The sequence below is a fragment of the Tursiops truncatus genome, chromosome 8, assembly GCF_011762595.2.
Source record: "Tursiops truncatus isolate mTurTru1 chromosome 8, mTurTru1.mat.Y, whole genome shotgun sequence".
Taxonomy (NCBI): Eukaryota; Metazoa; Chordata; class Mammalia; order Artiodactyla; family Delphinidae; genus Tursiops; species Tursiops truncatus.
In genome coordinates, this window is record NC_047041.1 from 34,142,954 (window position 1) to 34,163,664 (window position 20,711).

Genomic DNA, 20,711 nt, shown 5'->3' on the forward strand with positions numbered 1-20,711 from the left:
CCCAACATCTACTCAAATCAGGAATACAGAAATAATGTCTATTAGAACTATATTTAATAAATCATTAAAAAGAAAATAATCTTATTTACATAAACATTTAAATTCAAAGATAATATTGGCAAGACTAAGTGGGACAACACGAGCAAACAGATGAATAATTCTTCCATCAAAAGGGTAGTTCCACATTGACACTTCATAATTCACTGTGTTAGAACTGTTGGCATTTTTGGAGGAATTTAGCGTTTTGTGTTCTGATCCTTAAATTTAGGCCACCTTTCTACTTCTGAACAAATTAAATAAATATATATTGTATTGCTATGATACTTGTCTCATCTGGCACCTTTTGGTTTCAAGATTCTAGAGTTCTATTATTTATCTAAATGTCCTTAATCTCCTTCTTCTCTTCTGTCTTTTTTCCTGATTTTTAGCCATAGTTTGATTAATCACTGTGTGCCTCCAAGAGCCAGAACTGGGAAACAGAGTTGAAGCAAGCACTGTCTGGTCCTGGTATAAGTATATAGGGTGTGGATAAGTCTACTGTAGACAAAAATGGCATTGAGAGTAGTACAGATCTGTGCCATGGGCTTTGGTTTGGTGGTGTTTGCTCTACACAGGTGCCTTACACTTTCAGTTGGGAGGTGCTGACCCTTCCTCAAGCTACACAGATGATTTTCACTAAAAGCTCTCCCATTCACAATCATATAACCATGATTTTCTCTGGCTTCTTTAGAAGAAAAATAATCAGTAGCCAGAAGCTTCAAATAAGTAGTTAAAGAACTTGAAAGATTCTAGTTGGCAGTGGAATGAGTTTCCTAGAAGGTAAGAAACTGGTTCAGGCAATAGCTTTTAAATATTTTCTTGAAAGGGAATATGTCTAATAGATTTATGATAAAAGCTATGCAGTAGATAGGTGATGAAAAATGAATACATTCAATTCTTAGAAAACTTGTGATTGCCTTAATCAGTAATTTCATGATGCTGCTGAAATTCCTTAGACCAGCCCTATTTGATGTAAATTTAAGAGCCACAAATGCAAGCCAAATATGTAATTTTAAAGGAAAAAGAAATAGGTAAAATTAATATATTTTGCTTTGTTCATATATTTTTGTTAATCTAATACATCTAAAATACCACAACATGTAATCAAAATATATTTTGTATAATCAAAATAAAATTACTAATAAAATACTTTACTTTTGTTTTTTCGTACTGAGTCTTGGACATCTGTGTTGTATTTTATTTTCACAACACATTTCAATTTAAACTAGTTACGTTTCAAGTGCTGAATAGCCACTTGTGGCTAGTTTTACTGTATAGCACAACCGTGGCTCAGCCCAATATATTCTTTATAGTATTCTCTTAGATATTTGCTACTTTATGAAATACTTCTCAGTCGCTTTGCATGTAGAATTCTTTACAGTTTCTTCTGGCTAACACAGTGAGGATATCAACTCTCAATTGACAGAATGGTCCTCTATTTCTAGAGGCCTGCTATCTTCTTGCATTCTTTTTTTAATCTATTAGAATTATAAAAGAATTATAGTATTAGAATTATCATAATAGCTGTTAGAATTGCTTTTAAAGATGCTTACATGTTTGTGAGTGAAAGTCTGAGAACTTCAAAGAGTAAAGGACATATCTTTTATCACTCAAACTTGACTATACTGACTTTTTAAAAAATTTATTTCCCAGATCTTGATAGTATTCTCAATAGTACATACTTTCTAATAAAGACATAATACACCAATGCATATGACGTGTGTGTGTGTGTGTGTGTGTGTGTGTGTGTGTGTTGAGAGAGTGTGCACAAAAATGATGAATTGACAATGCCTGTATTTTTATCCATAGCTTTGGGAGTACAGTGTTTTTTTTAAATCTTCTGCCTAAACAGGTCATCATGTGTATAATAATGTGACAATCTGTTATCATTACCTCTGTTGGGCTGTTCTGAAGACACTAGAGAGGATTAAATGACATGGAAAAGTCAGTCTATGGAAAAGTCTATTGTACCCATCTCTGTTATTTCCACTGCTACACATCACTGAAATCTTAGAACAATATGATTTGCTGTAGTGACATATAAACACAAAGGTCATTTTTCACCTTTTTCTTTATCCCAAATAAATCTCAGAGGTCCTTTAATACTTTCCATTCCACATGCTAGCTTAATATAAAATATTTTGAATTTTAAAATATTATTAAAATTTATATTTAGTATATAATAATGAAATGTTTTATTATTTCAAGAATTTACCAATTTGAGAAGCACACAGGTAGTATGAAGTACTTGGTATAATATATTGTCCTTGATTAAGTCTATGAGGTGTTGGGCAAGCTAAGTCTTGGAGTTTTCCAAAATTCCATAAAGCAGAAGGAAGGAATGAGTATTTAAAAGTAAGTACTATAAGCAACCCTAAATCTTAAGCTTCTTCATTTTCCTGAAACCTACCTACATCATCTTATGTATAAGCATGGCCCCCCAAATCACCTAAATCATGTGTGATGAAAAACTTTTTACTGAGGGCTTCCCTGGTGGCGCAGTGGTTGAGAGTCCGCCTGCCGATGCAGGGGACGCAGGTTCGTGCCCCGGTCCAGGAGGATCCCATGTGCCGCGGAGCGGCTGGGCCCGTGGACCATGGCCGCTGGGCCTGTGCGTCCGGAGCCTGTGCTCTGCAGTGGGAGAGGCCGCGGCAGTGAGAGGCCCGTGTACCGCAAAAAAAAAAAAAAAAGAAAAAAAAACCCAAAACTTTTTACTGAAAGTATTCTATTTCTTTTTTTCCTGTCTTCAACATGTCAGAGGCAAATTAGGTAAGAAAAAAAAAGGTTTGAAAAGTAAACATGATAGTATTAAAGAAAAAGCATATATATGTATACATATGTATATATACACATATAGATAGAGAGTTGTTTTTTTTTTAATGAGATTTGCAATCATGGTCATAGAATAGAATTGACAAAGCACAGAATCTGGTGCCACTATGTGCAATTTACAAGCTACAAGAAAAGTTTTATAGATAATTTAATATATCTTTTATATATGAACTAATCACTACAAAACTTATAGAGATACCAGTTTCTAAGTTAGAACACAAGAAAATGTAGATAGTTGATTTTCAAGGGAAAAGAGATGCTTTTGTGCAAAGTTTATCATTCTTCAAATAACATTCCAGTTTTTGAAACTCAACTATTGCCTCAAAGTATACTAAGGCAGAATACTGTTGCTTGGAAATCATTTACAGTGTAATCTTTATTGTTAGTAGTCTAATTACTTAACTTACCATACATTAGCGATAGGGATTTTAGACTTCCTTAATTTGACATGCTAGCGCTGAGGATGGTAGATCATCATTTGGAGAATACTTAACATCTGTAAAGGCATGATTGTCAACCCAGCTTATTTACATTTGAAATCTTTCCCTTACTCACAATCCTATAGAAAAAAAGGGGAAAACTTGAATCTGGAAGATTAATTTGTAAATGAAATTAATTTTTCAGCCTAATATAAAAATCTGTCCTTTTACTGATGAATATCAGCTATATAAATCATTCCTTATGTTTTTTGTCCAATTATTAAGAATGCATTATGTGTAAAGTCTATGGATGGTACAGATTAGTATAAAATTGAAGTGCTTAGCTTTATAAAATATTGTATAGAAAATAAAAGCAGATGAACAAATAATTGATGATGTCAGTCAGTATGTGGCATATTTCTTATTTAATGCAAAAAGAGAATGACGCATAATGTGGAAACAGTTGCATTTATTGTTAATCTTGAACATGAAAACAGGGAAAACTGGGGGTATAGAATATGCCAGATAGGGTTAATAATAAAAACAGTGGAATTGGAGAAGGGTAGTGAAATGCATGTTTAGGAATAATAAATATCTAGAACAAGTGGAAAATAAATTTCTTTGTGAATAATAGTTGTATTAGTTAGCCATTGCCACACAACAGACCATTCCAAAATTTAATGTTTTAAAATAACAATCATTTATTATCACTTACTTATCTTGAGTGGCTGAGGGTCAGCTGATTACAGCTAGGCTTAGCTGGGATGGTTCTCCTGGGGTGGCACTACTCCACTGTCTTTTTTTCCCTTATTCTCATGATGATGAGAAAACAACACAGGGTTTGTGGAAATATACAACGTATCTGAAGGTCCAAGTTCAGGGCTGATATACTATTACTTTTGCCTCATTCTATTGGCCAAAGACAGTCACACATGGCTAAGTCCAAAGTCAAAGGACAGGGTTTTGTATATATCTGTTATATATGTGCTGTCTACTTTTTGTTTGTTTGTTTACCTTTAGACATTTTCTTTACCTGCCAAGGCCAGGTAAAACAATAAAAATAAAACTCATGGGGATGAGGGGAAGATGGCTGAAGAGTAAGACACGGAGATCACCTTCCTCCCCACAGATACACCAGAAATACATCTACACGTGGAACAACTCGTACAGAACACCTACTGAACGGTGGCAGAAGACCTCAGACCTCCCAAAAGGCAAGAAAGTCCCCACGTACCTGGGTAAGGCAAAAGAAAAAAAGAATAAACAGAGACAAAAAAATAGGGACAGGACCTGCACCAGTGGGAGGGAGCTGTGAAGGAGGAAAGGTTTCCACACACTAGGAAGCCCCTTCGTGGGCAGAGACTGCGGGTGGCGGAGGCGGGAAGCTTTGGGCCCACGGAGGAGAGCACAGCAACAGGGCTGCGGAGGGCAAAGTGGAGAGATTCCCGCACAGAGGATAGGTTCAGACCAGCACTCAGCAGCCCAAGAGGCTTGTCTGCTCACCCGCCGGGGTGGGTGGGGCTGGGAGCTGAGGCTTGGGCTTTGGTCGGAGCACAAGGAGAGGACTGGGGTTGGCGGTCTGAACACAGCCTGAAGGGGTTAGTGCACAACGGCTAGCCGGGAGGGAGTCCAGGAAAAAGTCAGCACCTGCCGAAGAGGCAAGAGACTTTTTCTTCCCTCTTTGTTTCCTGGTGCGCGAGGAGAGGAGATTAAAAGCACTGCTTAAAGGAGCTCCAGTGACGGGCGCAAGCTGCGGCTAACAGCGCGGACCCCAGAGACAGGCATGAGACGCTAAGGCTGCTGCTGCTGCCACCAAGAAGCTTGTGAGCGAGCACAGGTCACTCTCCACACCTCCCTTCCGGGGAGCCTGTGCAGCCTGCCACTGCCAGGGTCCCGGGATCCAGGGACAACTTCCCCAGAAGAACACACGGCACGCCTCAGGCTGCTGCAATGTCACGCCGGCCTCTGCTGCCGCACGCTCGCACTGCACTCCGTACCACTCCCTCCCTCTGGCCTGAGTGAGCCAGAGTCCCCGAAGCAGCTGCTCCTTTAACCCCGTCCTCTCTAAGCAAAGAACAGACACCCTCCGGCGACCTACATGCAGAGGTGGGGCCAAATCCAAAGCTGAGCCCCGGGAGCTGTGAGAACAAATAAAAGAAAGGGAAATCTCTCCCAGCAGCCTCAGAAGCAGCGGATTAAAGCTCCACAATCTACTTGATGTACCCTGCATCTGTGAAATACATGAATAGACGACGAATCATCCCAAATTGAGGAGGTGGACTTTGAGAGCAAGATTTATTATTTCGTCCCCTTTTCGTCAATTTGTGAGTGTGTATGTGTATGCTTCAGTGTGAGATTTTGTCTGTATAGCTTTGCTTCCACCATTTGTCCTAGGGTTCTATCTGTCCATTTTCTTTTTCTTAAAAAATTTTTTTTTCTTAATAATTATTTTTTATTTTAATAACTTTATTTTATTTTATCTTACATTATTTTATTTTATCTTCTTTCCTTCCTTCCCTCCTTCCTTCCTTCCTCCCTCCCTCCCTCCATCCCTCCCTCCCTCTCTCCTTTCTTTCTTTCTTTCTTTCTTTGTTCTACTTTTTGTCCCTTTTATTCTGAGCCGTGTGGATGAAAGGCTCTTGGTGCTGCAGCCAGGAGTCAGTGCTGTGCCTCTGAGGTGGGAGAGCCAACTTCAGCACACTGGTCCACAAGAGACCTCCCAGCTGCACATAATATCAAACAGTGAAAATCTCCCAGAGATCTTCACCTCAACAGCAGCACCAAGCTTCACTCAACGACCAGCAAGCTACAGTGCTGGACACCCTATGCCAAACAGCTAGCAAGATGAACACAAACCCACCCAATAGCAGAGAGGCTGTCTTAAATCATAATAAGTCCACAGACACCCCAAAACACACCACCAGACGTGGACCTGCCCACCAGAAAGACAAGATCCAGCCTTATCCACCAGAACACAGGCACTAGTCCTCTACACCAGGAAGCCTACACAACCCACTAAACCAACCTTAGCCACTGGGGACAGACACCAAAAACAACAGGAATTATGAACCTGCAGCCTGCAGAGGAGACGCCAAAAACAGTAAGATGAGCAAAAGGAGAAGACAGAAAAACACACAGCAGATGAAGGAGCAAGATAAAAACCCACCAGACTTAATAAATGAAGAGGAAATAAGCAGTCTACCTGAAAAAGAATTCAGAATAATGATAGGAAAGATGATCCAAAATCTTGGAAATAGAATAGACAAAATGCAAGCAACATTTAACAAAGACCTAGAAGAAATAAAGATGAAACAAGCAATGATGAGCAACACAACAAATGAGATTAAAAATACTCTAGAAGGGATCAATAGCAGAATAACTGAGGCAGAAGAACGGATAAGTGACCTGGAAGATAAAATAGTGGAAATAACTACTGCAGAGCAGAATAAAGAAAAAAGAATGAAAAGAACTGAGGACAGTCTCAGAGACCTCTGGGACAACATCAAATGCACCAACATTCAAATTATAGGGGTTCCAGAAGAAGAAGAGAAAAAGAAAGGGACTGAGAAAATATTTGAAGAGATTATAGTTGAAAATTTCCCAAATATCAGAAAGAAAATAGTTAATCAAGTCCAGGAAGCACAGAGAGTCCCATACAAGATAAATCCAAGGAGAAATATGCCAAGACACATATTAATCAAACTGTCAAAAATTAAATACAAAGAAAACATATTAAAAGCAGCAAAGGAAAAACAACAAATAACACACAATGGAATCTCCGGAAGGTTAACAGCTGATCTTTCAGCAGAAACTCTGCAAGCCAGAAGGGACTGGCAGGACATATTTAAAGTGATGAAGTAGAAAAGCCTGCAACCAAGATTACTCTACCCAGCAAGGATCTCATTCAGGTTTGATGGAGAAATTAAAATCTTTACAGACAAGCAAAAGCTGAGAGAGTTCAGCACCAAACCAGCCGTACAACAAATGCTAAAGGATCTTCTCTAGGCAAGAAACACAAAAGAAGGAAAGACCTACAATAACGAAGCCAAAACAGTTAAGAAAATGGGAATAGGAACATACATATCGATAATTACCTTAAATGTAAATGGACTAAATGCTCCCACCAAAAGACACAGATTGGCTGAATGGATACAAAAACAAGACCCATATATATGCAGTCTACAAGAGACACACTTCAGACCTAGAGACACATACAGACTGAAAGTAAGGGGATGGAAAAAGATATTTCATGCAAATGGAAACCAAAAGAAAGCTGGAGTAGCAATTCTCATATCAGAAAAAATGGACTTTAAAATAAAGACTATTATAAGAGACAAAGAAGGACACTACATAATGACCAAGGGATCGATCCATGAAGAAGATATAGCAATTGTAAATATTTATGAACCCAACATAGGAGTACCTCAATACATAAGGCAAATACTAACAGCCATAAAAGGGGAAATCGACAGTAACACATTCATAGTAGGGAACTTTAACACCTCACTTTCACCAATGGACAGATCAACCAAAATGAAAATAATTAAGGAGACACAAGCTTTAAATGATACATTAAACAAGATGGACTTAATTGATATTTATAGGACATTCCATCCAAAAACAACAGAATACACATTTTTCTCAATGCTCATGGAACATTCTCCAGGATAGGTCATATCTTGGGTCACAAATCAAGCCTTGGTAAATTTAAGAAAATTGAAATTGTATCAAGTATCTTTTCCAACCACAATGCTATGAGACTAGATATCAATTACAGGAAAAGATCTGTAAAAAATATAAACACATGGAGGCTAAATAATACACTACTTAATTAAGAAGTGATCACTGAAGAAATCAAAGAGGGTGTCAAAAAAAACCTAGAAACAAATGACAATGGAGACATGATGACCCAAAACCTATGGGATGCATCAAAAGCAGTTCTAAGAGGGAAGTTTATAGCAATACAATCCTACCTTAAGAAACAGGAAACATCACGAATAAACAACCTAACCCTGCACCTAAAGCAATTAGAGAAAGAAGAACAAAAAAACCCCAAAGTTAGCAGAAGGAAAGAAATCATAAAAATCAGATCAGACATAAATGAAAAAGAAATGAAGGAAACAATACAAAGATCAATAAAACTAAAAACTAGTTCTTTGAGAAGATAAACAAAATAGATAAACCATTAGCGAGACTTATCAAGAAAAAAAGGGAGAAGACTCAAATCAATAGAATTAGAAATGAAAACAGAGATGTAAAAACTGACATTGTGGAAATACAAAAGATCATGAGAGATTACTACAAGCAACTCTATGCCAATAAAATGGACAAAGTGGAAGAAATGGACAAATTCTTAGAAATGTACAACCTGCCAAGACTGAATCAGGAAGAAATAGAAAATATGCAAGCACTGAAATTCAAACTGTGATTAAAAATCTTCCAACAGGTCTTACCTGGTGGCACAGTGGTTGAAAGTCCTCCTGCTGATGCAGGGGACACGGGTTCATGCCCTGGTACGGGAGGATGCCATATGCCATGGAGCGGCTGGCCAGTGAACCATGGCCACTGGGCGTGCACGCCCAGAGCCTGCTCTCCACAACAAGAGAGGCCACAACAGTGAGAGGCCCACGTACAACAAAAACAAACAAACAAAAATTCTTCCAACAAACAAAAGCCCAGGAGCAGATCGCTTCACAGGCGAATTCTATCAAAAATTTAGAGAAGAGCTAACACCTATTCTTCTCAAACTCTTCCAAAATATAGCAGAGGGAGGAACACTCTCAAATTCATTCTATGAGGCCACCATCACCCTGATACCAAAACCAGAAAAGGATGTCACAAAGAAAATAATCTACAGGCCAATGTCACTGATGTACATAGATGCAAAAATCCTCAACAAAATACTAGCAAACAGTATCCAACAGCACATTAAAAGGATCATACACCATTATCAAGTAGGGGTTATTCCAGGAATGCAAGGATTCTTCAATATATGCAAATTAATCAACGTGATACACCATATTAACAAATTGAAGGAGAAAAGCCATATGATCATCTCAATAGATGCAGAGAAAGCTTTCAACAAAATTCAACAGCCATTTTTGATAAAAACCCTGCAGAAAGTAGGCATAGAGGGAAATTTCCTCAACATAATAAAGACCATATATGCGAAACCCACAGCCAACATCATCCTCAATGGTGAAAACCTGAAAGCATTTCCACTAGGATCCGGAACAAGACAAGGTTGCCCACTCTCACCACTCTTTTTTTTTTTTTTTTTTTTTTTGCGGTATGCAGGCCTCTCACTGTTGTGGCCTCTCCCATCGCGGAGCACAGGCTCTGGATGAGCAGGCTCAGTGGCCATGGCTCACGGGCCCAGCCGCTCCACGGCATGTGGGATCTTCCCAGACTGGGGCACGAACCCGTGTACCCTGCATCGGCAGGAAGACTCTCAACCACTGCGCCACCAGGGAAGCCCTCACCACTCTTTTTCAACATAGTTTTGAAAGTTTTAGCCACAGTAATCAGAGAAGAAAAGGAAATAAAAGGAATCCAAATCGCAAAAGAAGTAAAGCTGTCACTCACTGTTTGCAGATGACATGATAATACACATAGAGCATCCTAAAGATGCTACCAGAAAACTACTAGAGCTAATCAATGAATTTGGTAAAGTAGCAGGATACAGAATTAATGCACAGAAATCTCTGACATTCCTATACACTAATGATGAAAGATCTGATAATGAAATCAAGAAAACACTCCCATCTACCATTGCAACAAAAAGAATAAAGTATCTAGGAATAAACCTACCTAAGGAGACAAAAGACCTGTATGCCAAAAATTATAAGACATTGATGAAAGAAATTAAAGATGATACAAATAGATGGAGAGATCTACCATGTTCTTGGATAGGAAGAATCAACATTGTGAAAATGACTCTACTACCCAAAGCAATCTACAGATTCAATGCAATCCCTATCAAACTACCACTGGCATTTTTCACAGAACTAGAACAAAAAATTTCACAATTTGTATGGAAACACAGAAGACCCCAAATAGACAAAGCAATCTTGAGAACGAAAAACGGAGCTGGAGGAATCAGGCTGGCACAAAAACAGAAAGGTAGATCAATGGAACAGGATAGAAAGCCCAGAGATAAACCCACGCACATATGGTCACCTTATCTTTGACAAGGGAGGCAGGAATGCACAGTGGAGAAAAGACAGCCTATTCAATAAGTGGTGTTGGGAAAACTGGACAGCTACATGTAAAAGTATGAGATTAGATCACTCCCTAACACCATACACAAAAGTAAGCTCAAAATGGATTAAAGACCTAAATGTAAGGCCAGAAACTATCAAACTCTTAGAGGAAAACATAGGCAGGACACTCTATGACATAAATCACAGCAAGGTCCTTTTTGACCCACCTCCTAGAGAAATGGAAATAAAAACAAAAATAAACAATTGGGACCTAATGAAACTTCAAAGCTTTTGCACAGCAAAGGAATCCATAAACAGGACCCAAAGACAGCCCTCAGAATGGGAGAAAATATTTGCAAATGAAGCAACTGACAAAGGATTAATCTCCAAAATTTACAAGCAGCTCATACACTTCAATAACAAAAAACAAACAAACAACCCAATCCAAAAATGGGCAGAAAACCTAAATAGACATTTCTCCAAAGAAGATATAGAGAATGCCAACAAACACATGAAAGAATGCTGAACATCACTAATCATTAGAGAAATGCAAATCAAAACTACAATGAGATATCATCTCACACCAGTCAGAATGGCCATCATCCAAAAATCTAGAAACAATAAATGCTGGAGAGGGTGTGGAGAAAAGGGAACCGTCTTGCACTGCTGGTGGGAATGCAAATTGGTATAGGCACTATGGAGAACAGTATGGACGTTCCTTAAAAAACCACAAATAGACCTACCATATGACCCAGCAATCCCAGTACTGGGCATATACCCCAAGAAAACCATAATTCAAAAAGAGTCATGTACGAAAATGTTCATTGCAGCTCTGTTTACAATAGCCTGGAGATGGAAACACCCTCAGTGTCCAACATCAGATGAATTGATAAATAAGATGTGGCACATATATACAATGGAATATTACTCAGCCATAAAAAGAAACGAAATTGAGCTATTTGTATGAGGTGGATGGACCTAGAATCTGTCATAGAGAGTGAAGTAAGTCAGAAAGAGAAAGACAAATGCCATATGCTAACACATATATGTTGAATTTAAGAAAAAAAACTGTCATGAAGAACCTAGGGTAAGACAGGAGGAAAGACACAGACCTACTAGAGAATGGACTTGAGGATATGGGGAGGGGGAAGAGTAAGCTGTGACAAAGCAAGAGAGTGGCATGGACATATACACACTACCAAACGTAAAATAGATAGCTAGTGGGAAGCAGCCGCATAGCACAGGGAGATCAGCTTGGTGCTTTGTGACCACCTAGAGGGGTGGGGTAGGCATGGTGGGAGGGAGGGAGATGCAAAAGGGAAGAGATATGGGAATATATATATATATATATATGCATATATATGGGAATATATATATGGGATATGGGATATGGGAATATATATATGTATATATATATACATATATATATATATATGTATAACTGATTCACTTTTTTATAAGGCAGAAACTAACACACAATTGTAAAGCAATTATACTCCAATAACGATGTAAAAAAAAAAAACCTCATGGTATTTAAAGCAGAAAAGAATTTCGATATTAAGTGCTTATAAACTGTTTAAAAGGCTGAAGGAACAACTGTCCGAAAGCACTGCTAAATCTTCATTTAACTACTACCCTTGAAACTGTAAGAAATTTCAAAAACTATATATAACTGCCAGCAAGGTTAATAGCTTCCAGCATTGAGACATAAGATACTAAGAAAAGCATCTGGGGTCACTAGAACTGGAAGGACCATGGTAAGACTTCTACTTCTCTTATAACTTCCATATCTCATGTTTCCTGTTGAGTGGCACCTAATACTGCGTCTTGCTGTCAGGTCTTCTGAGAAGTGCAATTATTAGGCCCCCAGACCCTCTAATGTACTGAAGAGGAAAAAAATGAGGGAATAATGCTATGTGCCAGCACAAAATCCAGCAGAGTATTATATAATCATTGTTTCGATTATGAATGGGAGTATTTGTTTTGTATCCCATTTTCTAATAACTTATGACAGATGAATCACTTTTCTATGTTTATTTTATATCCCACAAGAGCCCCAGGATGCAAATATTATTAATGCTTTGAAAAAGGGTCATATCTATTTTTCTTTCTGCTCTTTCCCCCTTCCTCCCTCCGTATGTCTCTCTCTCTCTTTCTTTACTTTCTTTTATCCTTTCTTTCCTTCCTGTCGTCTTTTTCTTTTCTTTCTTCCTTTCTCTTTCTTTCTTCCTGTCTTCTTTTGCTTCCCTTCTTTCCTTCTTACCACTTCCCTACCTTCTCTACCTCCCACCCTTCCTCCTCTCCTTCCTTTCTCCTTCCCACATTCTCTCCCTTCCTTTCTTTTTAAAATCTCATCAGACTCTCAGTATTGTTCTACTCAGTGGCAAAATAGTGTGGTATTCATTCTATCACAATAGCAATCATAATAAACACCTTCCAGATACCAAAGTCCATATGTGTGTATGTGTGTGTATGTATATATGATAGATACGTAGGTAGATAGATAGTAGATAGACAGACTTGCTTAATTTCAACTTCTCATACCCTTGTAAAATGAGACATCAATTTTTTTTTAAACCTGAAGGAAACTTAAGATTCATAACAATTAAGCCCAAGTTTCTACAGGGAGCAAATTTACAGCAGAGATTCAATGCTGGCTCATCCTTATTCCAAAGCTTGTAATCTTTCCGTTTGTCAAAATCATGTCAATACACTCAGTAAATATGACAGATTTTAGGGGAAAAAATGTCTGCATCTTATTAATCATTAGTCTGTCTAGGACATACTAAGTAAAGTAAGCTTAGTACAGAAAGAGTAACTAAATTTCAGACATCTACTGGTAGAGATAGAGCCCCTCATATATTTTGTAGGATAGCCTTGAGCCATTCAGGTAGCTGAGTATTCAAGCTGAGGGTTTCCATTGCTTGTATATAAGCAGGATTAAACAGAAACTTTCTTATATATTTGAAAACTGCCTCAGAAAAATCATTTTGGTTTTATTTTCCACACTCAGTCTTCCCTGGCATCTAAATAAAGGTATAGGAAAACATGACACTAAATGCCTAAATGCCACTCTTTCCTCTGTCTCTGTTAATTCTTTCTACAATAGAAATATTCAATAAACATTAATATTTACTGGTCAAGTATCATGTATGATGTATTTTGCATACATTCATATTACTTGAAGTGTTTGAATGTTTACAGTTTGTGAATGCTAGCAAAAGTCTATGTAATATAAAACCTAGGCACTCCTTCATATTATCACACTGAAACTTAGTACTTTCTTTTCCCCTTTTTGCTTTGGGCAAACTTAATTTTTTTCATAACCTTCGAACTCCAACTTGAGAAATATTAATTCACCAACATATCTTCTCTGAACAAAATGATATTGAAGATAATACTTTGGTAGCCAACTTAAACCACCCCCTCCCACCTCTACAACTGGCAGACAGAGGTAAATGCTATCTAAGAAATTCATACAACTTCAAATTATAAAATATTTTATACAAACCGATAAATTATTTGTCATCCTATTTTGGTTCACATATCCAGGGATTTTTGTATACTTTATATAACAAATTTTCCTATAAAATATTTGAAAATAGTAACTTCCAAAAGACAAAAACCTACAGATATAGTTAAAATTAAAAAAAACTAATTTTTACAAGTAGCAAAATACTGATCTTTATAACAAACATCTTACAATGAATTAAGATTTTATTATTGAATAATAATTTTGGAGGGAACTCTTCCATCTCCCTTCCTGACAATTAGGAATTGTACTTTCCCATTGATTTGGACACACTACCCTTGAAAGACTATTGTGGACACTCCAATTGTTAGGAAGTTCTAATATTCAGCCAAAACTATCTTCATGGAACTTCCCCATTATTTTAAGTTGTGAATTCTGGATACCACACTGTAAACATTATAACAAGTAGCAGTGCTGTTAACATAAACAGTACATATGTAGCAACTAAAGTATGTGAAAAGGGGACTTCCCTGATCGTCCAGTAGTTAAGAATCCACCTTCCAATGAAGGGAAAACAGGTTTAATCCCTGGTCAGGGAACTAAGATCCCACATGCGGCAGGGCAACAAAGCCCATGAGCCTCAACTACTGAGCCCATGTACTCTAGACCCTGCATGCTCCAGAGCATACACACCACAACTAGAGAGACTGTGTGCCACAACTACTGAGCTCTGGAGCCCATGCCACAATTAGAGAGAAGCCTGCATGCCACAACAAAGAGCCCGTGCACTACAACAAAAGATCCTGCATGCCACAACTAAGACCCGATGCAGAAAAATAAATTAATTGTTTTTTAAAAAAGAAAAAAACCACACAACTTAAAGGTTGAGGATTATTTTTAAAAAATAAATTAAAAATAAACTATGTGAAAAGGATTTTTTTCTTTCAAATTTTTATGAAATTTTCAAGAACATTAAGGCTGAAAGATTAAATTTCTCATTTTTTAAAATGAGAGCATTCCACTTTATTTTCAACAGCTGTTGTACTCTTTATATATGCATTGATACTAGGAATTAGAGTTTTTTCATTAAGTGATAAGAATTCTGCCAATTCTGAATATCTATAAACTTAGAGCCACACAGGCTCTTCTCTAATGGAATGAAGCTCTTTCTCGTGGAACTGAGCCAAAGTCTATTAAATAACATTGTGTAAGTTATTGAGTGAAATGTTTCATTGTCAGAGGCTGAACTCAGGACCCCTTTTAATATATGTTACTGCTTATTATGGCAGGAATTTAGCTGATTGTGTCAAGATAAAACTATCAGTGCCTTTCCTGAATGTTTCTAGTAGCTGTGGTGACAGATTAGGTACAAGTACATGAATGAAATGGGGCTTTATTTAAAGTGACACTGTAAATTCACTCTCATCAGATTCATCAACTCTAATTCACTTATGTCTTTTTGGAGTGCTCAGTCTGTCTCATCTGTTTCAACTGCTTCCTATTCTACCAATATGCTTTTCAATTAGCCAGGCAGAATAATAACATGAGTGACATAACAAGAGTGAGCTATGCTCTGCCAAACCCATGTCCATAGGTTCTCTGTACAGTAAAATGCGTTCCCCATCCTCAACGTGAAACCTAGATTTCTTAATAGGTTGCCAAAATCCTCTTCTCAAAAATTAATTAGAGTTCTCTTGAAGTACTTGAATTTAACACAATTCAGCTGGTAATTGATAAAATGCACCAGTTCACAGGTGGCAAAGGCATTTACTCCATTTTACTTCCATCTGCTGATATGTCTACCATAAATTTAAATTGCATATCCATCATACATCTGGAAGTGAGCATTAGATCCAAAATCCTCTTACCCACAGCTGATATGCTGTGTTCAGTTGTCTTTCTTTAAAAATGTCACAAGAACCATAAATAGTTTCTAACATTGCAAAATTCAATTAAGGTGTCTGCATATAATTTATCTCTGGTATTCACAGGTATTAGAGAAGCAGCAAGTTAATATAGAGTTTGATTTGTTAAGATGCTCCAGTGATTAAGATTTGAAGACAAAATGCTTTATATACAGGAAATAATACCTTCCAAATATGTGTGAAGATAGAACACAAATTGTTATTTTTATTTTATTTTGTATATGTAACCTATTCTCAGATCATTCTTGTTGTAACAAGCAGAAATATGATGGCAAAATTTGGCTGAAAAATCTGTTCAATATTAGAATATAGCAATGGACTAATTCATGGGGAACTCACTCTTTTTCCATGGCTTGGGGTTTCACTATCAGAGACTTTCAATCTACTTCCTTATCTTTTCTCTCCCCTTATTTTCTAGACTTTGAGAAAATGAAAATTCATGGTTATTTTTCTCCAAAAAAATAATTTAAAGATACCTAGTGTAGTTAGGACCTTCAATAAAAATGAAAAACTGGTATGACTTAATGGAATGTATGAAAGGCTCCTGAAATGTAAAATTTTCTGTAGTGATACCCCAGAACAGGAGTGTGACTGGTAGAAAGTAAAATTGCATGTCAAACTCTTGACTCTTAGCACTCTCCCACAGAACTGTTCTAAAAGTCACTTTCCCTCTTTACTCTAATTTTCAAGCCTGAAGAAATTGAAATCATAGAATAGGCTTAGGAAAATACTTGCCAATATTTTGAATCAATTAACTTGAATTAACCTGACAAATTAAACGATAGATCTATCACAGCCTTGAAATTGGGTATGATACTGTCGATATTTTATAAATAATTAGAAAACAAAGATAAATAATTCTACATTCCAAATGGATTGACCTCCTTGGCTGATTATATAAAAATGCATCATATGTATTATAGTTAAGTAGCACACAGTAGATTAAATTGAAATAATTGAATTAAATTAATAAATTAAATTGAAATAATTTCAATAAATTGAAATGTTCATGCCCACTTTGTGAATATTAAACATGTTTCTAATCATGTATTCTAAAACATTTTAATGTATTCATTTTATATGACTATTATTTAATTATACAATGGTCATTTTTATTCAAAATAGATGTAATTAATATTTAATGATTTTGGTTGTTGTTTTAGTATACAAGAATGTGGAGTTGCTGAGAAAATGGCATACAGGTCACTTTCAAATGGGAGATTTCCTATTAAAGTGGGGATGATTCAACTTCTTTCTGTGCAAGACTTCCTGCCTGTATAACCTAAGCACTGCCTTCAAACTCAAGTTGTCAAAAAAACCCACGAAATCCATCCACTAGCAGATTATATGTTGGTTGAAGAAGATACGAAACAAGAGGCTATATGAGAATACTGTTTCTCTTATAGTTTTCAGCAATTTAACACAATCTCTATGTACTTGACATGCTCATATCGAACTAAAAATTTTAATAAAGACAAAATTTTTTACTATTTTCACTTTAATATTATTACTAGAATATTTGTAGAGTGTTTATGTTTACTAACACAATTAAGGTTTTTTTCAATTTAAAATAAAGCACTTATTTAGAGTAAACAAAAAATTTGATCTTTAGAATATTGAGCTATTGTTAAGGAGTTCCATAAATGGCACACACAGGCTTTATTTTTCTTTTCCTTTCAACATTCTTTTCATTTCAAAGGTATATTAATAAAAGATGAACTGTACCTTCTGTCTGAAAACAGGGCCCAGATTATAAACTTCAAAAAGGAACTGCTTCTGTAAAGATATCCTTTTGCTGTAGTCATGCAAAAATGATGCTTAGTAGATCTTGAATGACACTGAATGGCAATCCTTTAAGGTCACCTGTTAAGAAAATACATCTGTTATTATGGTTACAAATAATTTTTCCTTCAAATTTCCATTGTTTGAATTAAATCCAATTTTCTTATTAAATATCTTATGTAATTTCTTTATTTATACAGAAAATTACTATGCTATTTACCAATATCAACATGTATTTATAATACTTCTAATTAAATATAGAGTTGTTACATTATCAGATTTAATTTTTCCTTTGTAATTTATATTTGCTAGTAAACACAAAAGCATATTACAAGGTAAATTTTCATGTATTTCAAAAGCTTAAAACATTTAACACATCATTCAGTTAGAAAACCATAAGGAAGAATTGAATTTAAACTGTATGTAAGACCTGATGGACTTACAGATATTTACAGAACATTTCATCCAACAGCAGCAGAATACACTTTTTTTCTCACTAACACATGGAACACAAGTATTTATCATAAATATTGTCGAATTTGTCAAATGCTTTTTTATTCATTTATTCAGATGCTTATATGGTTTTTATTCTTTATTTTGTTAATGTTGTTCAACATCTGTAAATCAATCAATGTGATACACTACATCTCTTTATGATAAACACTCTCAACAAACTGGGCATAGAGGGAATCTATATCAACATAATGAAAGTCATACATGACACACCCACAGCTAACACTATACTAAACAATGAAAAGATGAAACCTTTCCCTCTAAAAGATAAGGAATAAGACAAGGATGCCCAGTCTTACCACATTTATTCAACATAGTACTGGAAGTTCTAGCCTGAGTCATTAGGCAAAGAAAAAAGAAATAAAATGCATCTAAATCAAAAAGGAAGAAGTAAAAACATCTCTATTTGCAGATGACATGATATTATACATAGAAAAACCTAAAGACTCAAAAAAGAAAATTAGAACTAATGAACAAATTCAGTAAATTTGAAGGATACAAAATCAAAATGCAAAACTCATTTGTATTTCTATACACTAGTAACAAACTATCAAAAGAGAAATTTAAAAAATAATCTGTTTAAATTGCATCAAAAAGAATAAAGTACATAGGAATAAATTTAACTAAGGTGGTAAATGACCTGTATACTGAAAACTATAAAATATTGATGGAAGAAACTGAAGGAGATACAAAATAAGGAAAGATATTCTGTGCTAATGCATTGGAAAAATTGATATGGTTAAAATGTCCACATTACTCAAAGTGATCTAAAAATTCAGTGTAATCCCTATCAAAATTCCAGTGGCATTTTTCACAGAAATAGAAAAAACATCTTAAAATTTGTATAGAACCATGAAAACCCTGAAGAACCAAAGCAATCTTGAAAAGGAAGAATGAAATTGGAGGCCTCTCATTTACTGATTTCACACTGTATTACAAAGCTATAGTAATCAACACAGTATGGTACTGGCATAAACACAGACACACAGATCCATGGAACAGAATAGATAGCTCAAAAATAAACCCATGTTCATATGATCAATTAATTTATGAGAAAGGAGCCAAGAATATGTATATGGGGAAAAGACAATTTCTTTAATAAAAGGTACTGGGGAAAGTGGACAACCACATGTAAAAGAATGAAACTAGACCCCTGTCTCACACCATACACAAAAATCAACTCAAAGTGGATTGAATACATCAATATGAGACCTGAAACCACAAAGCTACTAGAAAAAAACACATGGGGTAAGCCCCTTGGCACTGATCTTGGCAATTATTTTTTGGATTTGACACCAAAAGTGAAGATAACAAAAGCAAAAATAAATAGGTGAGACTATACCAAACTAAAAAGCTTCTGCACAGCAAAGGAAAAAATCAACAAAGTGAAAAAGCATCATATGGAATGGGGGAAAATATTTGCAAATCATTTGTCTGATAAGGAGTTAATGTCCAAAATATACAAGGAACTCATACAAATCAACAGCAAAACCAAATAAACAAACAAAAAACAAAAATAGAGAATCCAGAGGAGGACCTTCAAGATGGCAGAGGAGTAAGACATAGAGATCAACTTCTTCCCCACAAATACATCAAAAATATATCTACATGTGGAACAGCTGCTACAGAACACCTACTGAATGCTGGCAGAAGACCTCAGACTTCCCAAAAGGCAAGAAACTCCCCACATACCTTGGTAGGGTAAAAGAAAAAAAGAAAAAACAGAGACAAAAGAATAGGGAGGGGACTTGCACCTCAGGGAGCTTGAAGGAGGAAAAGTTTCCACACACTAGGAAGCCCCTTCACTGGCAGAGACAGGGGGTAGGTGGGGGGAAGCTTCAGAGCCACAGAGGAGAGCTCAGCAACAGGTTCAGAGGGCAAAGCAGAGAGATTTCCATACAGAGGATCAGTGCTGACTAGCACTCATCAGCCTGAAAGCCTTGTCTGCTCACACACCGGGGAAGATAGGGGCTGGGAGCTGAGTCTTGGGGTTCAGAGGTCAGATCCCAGGGAGAGGACTGGGGTTGGCTGCGTGAACACAGCCTGAAGGGGGCTAGTGTGCCACAGCTAAATGGTAGGGAGTCCAGGGAAAAGTATGGAACTGCCTAAAAGTCAAGAGACCATTGTTTTGGGGTGTACAAGGAGAGGAGATTCAGAGAACCACCTAAACAAGCTCCAGAGATGTGCATGAGCCACGGCTATCAGTACGGAACAGAGATGGGCATGAAACGCTAATGCTGCTGCTGCAGCCACCAAGAATCCTGGGTGCAAGCACAGGTTACTATCCAAATGTCCCCTTCGGGGAGTCTGTGCAGCCCACCACTGCCAGGGTCCCGTGATCCAGGGACAACTTCCCTGGAAGAACACACGGCATGCCTCAGGCTGTTGCAATATCATGCTGGCCACTGCCGCCGCAGGCTCGCCCTGCATTCCGTACCCCTCCCTCCCTCCAGCCACAGTGAGCCAGATCCCCCTAATCAGCTGCTCCTTTAACCCCTCCTTTAACACCCTCCTGTCTGGGTGAAGA

General features: G+C 36.8%; 1 long non-coding RNA gene across 1 annotated transcript in view; it reads right to left on the bottom strand.

Annotated features, from left to right (window-relative positions):
* Positions 1-20,711, bottom strand: part of LOC141279251 (uncharacterized) — a 337,194-nt gene that overhangs the window by 12,077 nt on the left and 304,406 nt on the right. Inside the window, exon 2 of the long non-coding RNA XR_012333222.1 lies at positions 17,615-17,752. This is a non-coding gene — a long non-coding RNA (uncharacterized lncRNA). The remainder of the gene's footprint in view (positions 1-17,614; positions 17,753-20,711) is intronic.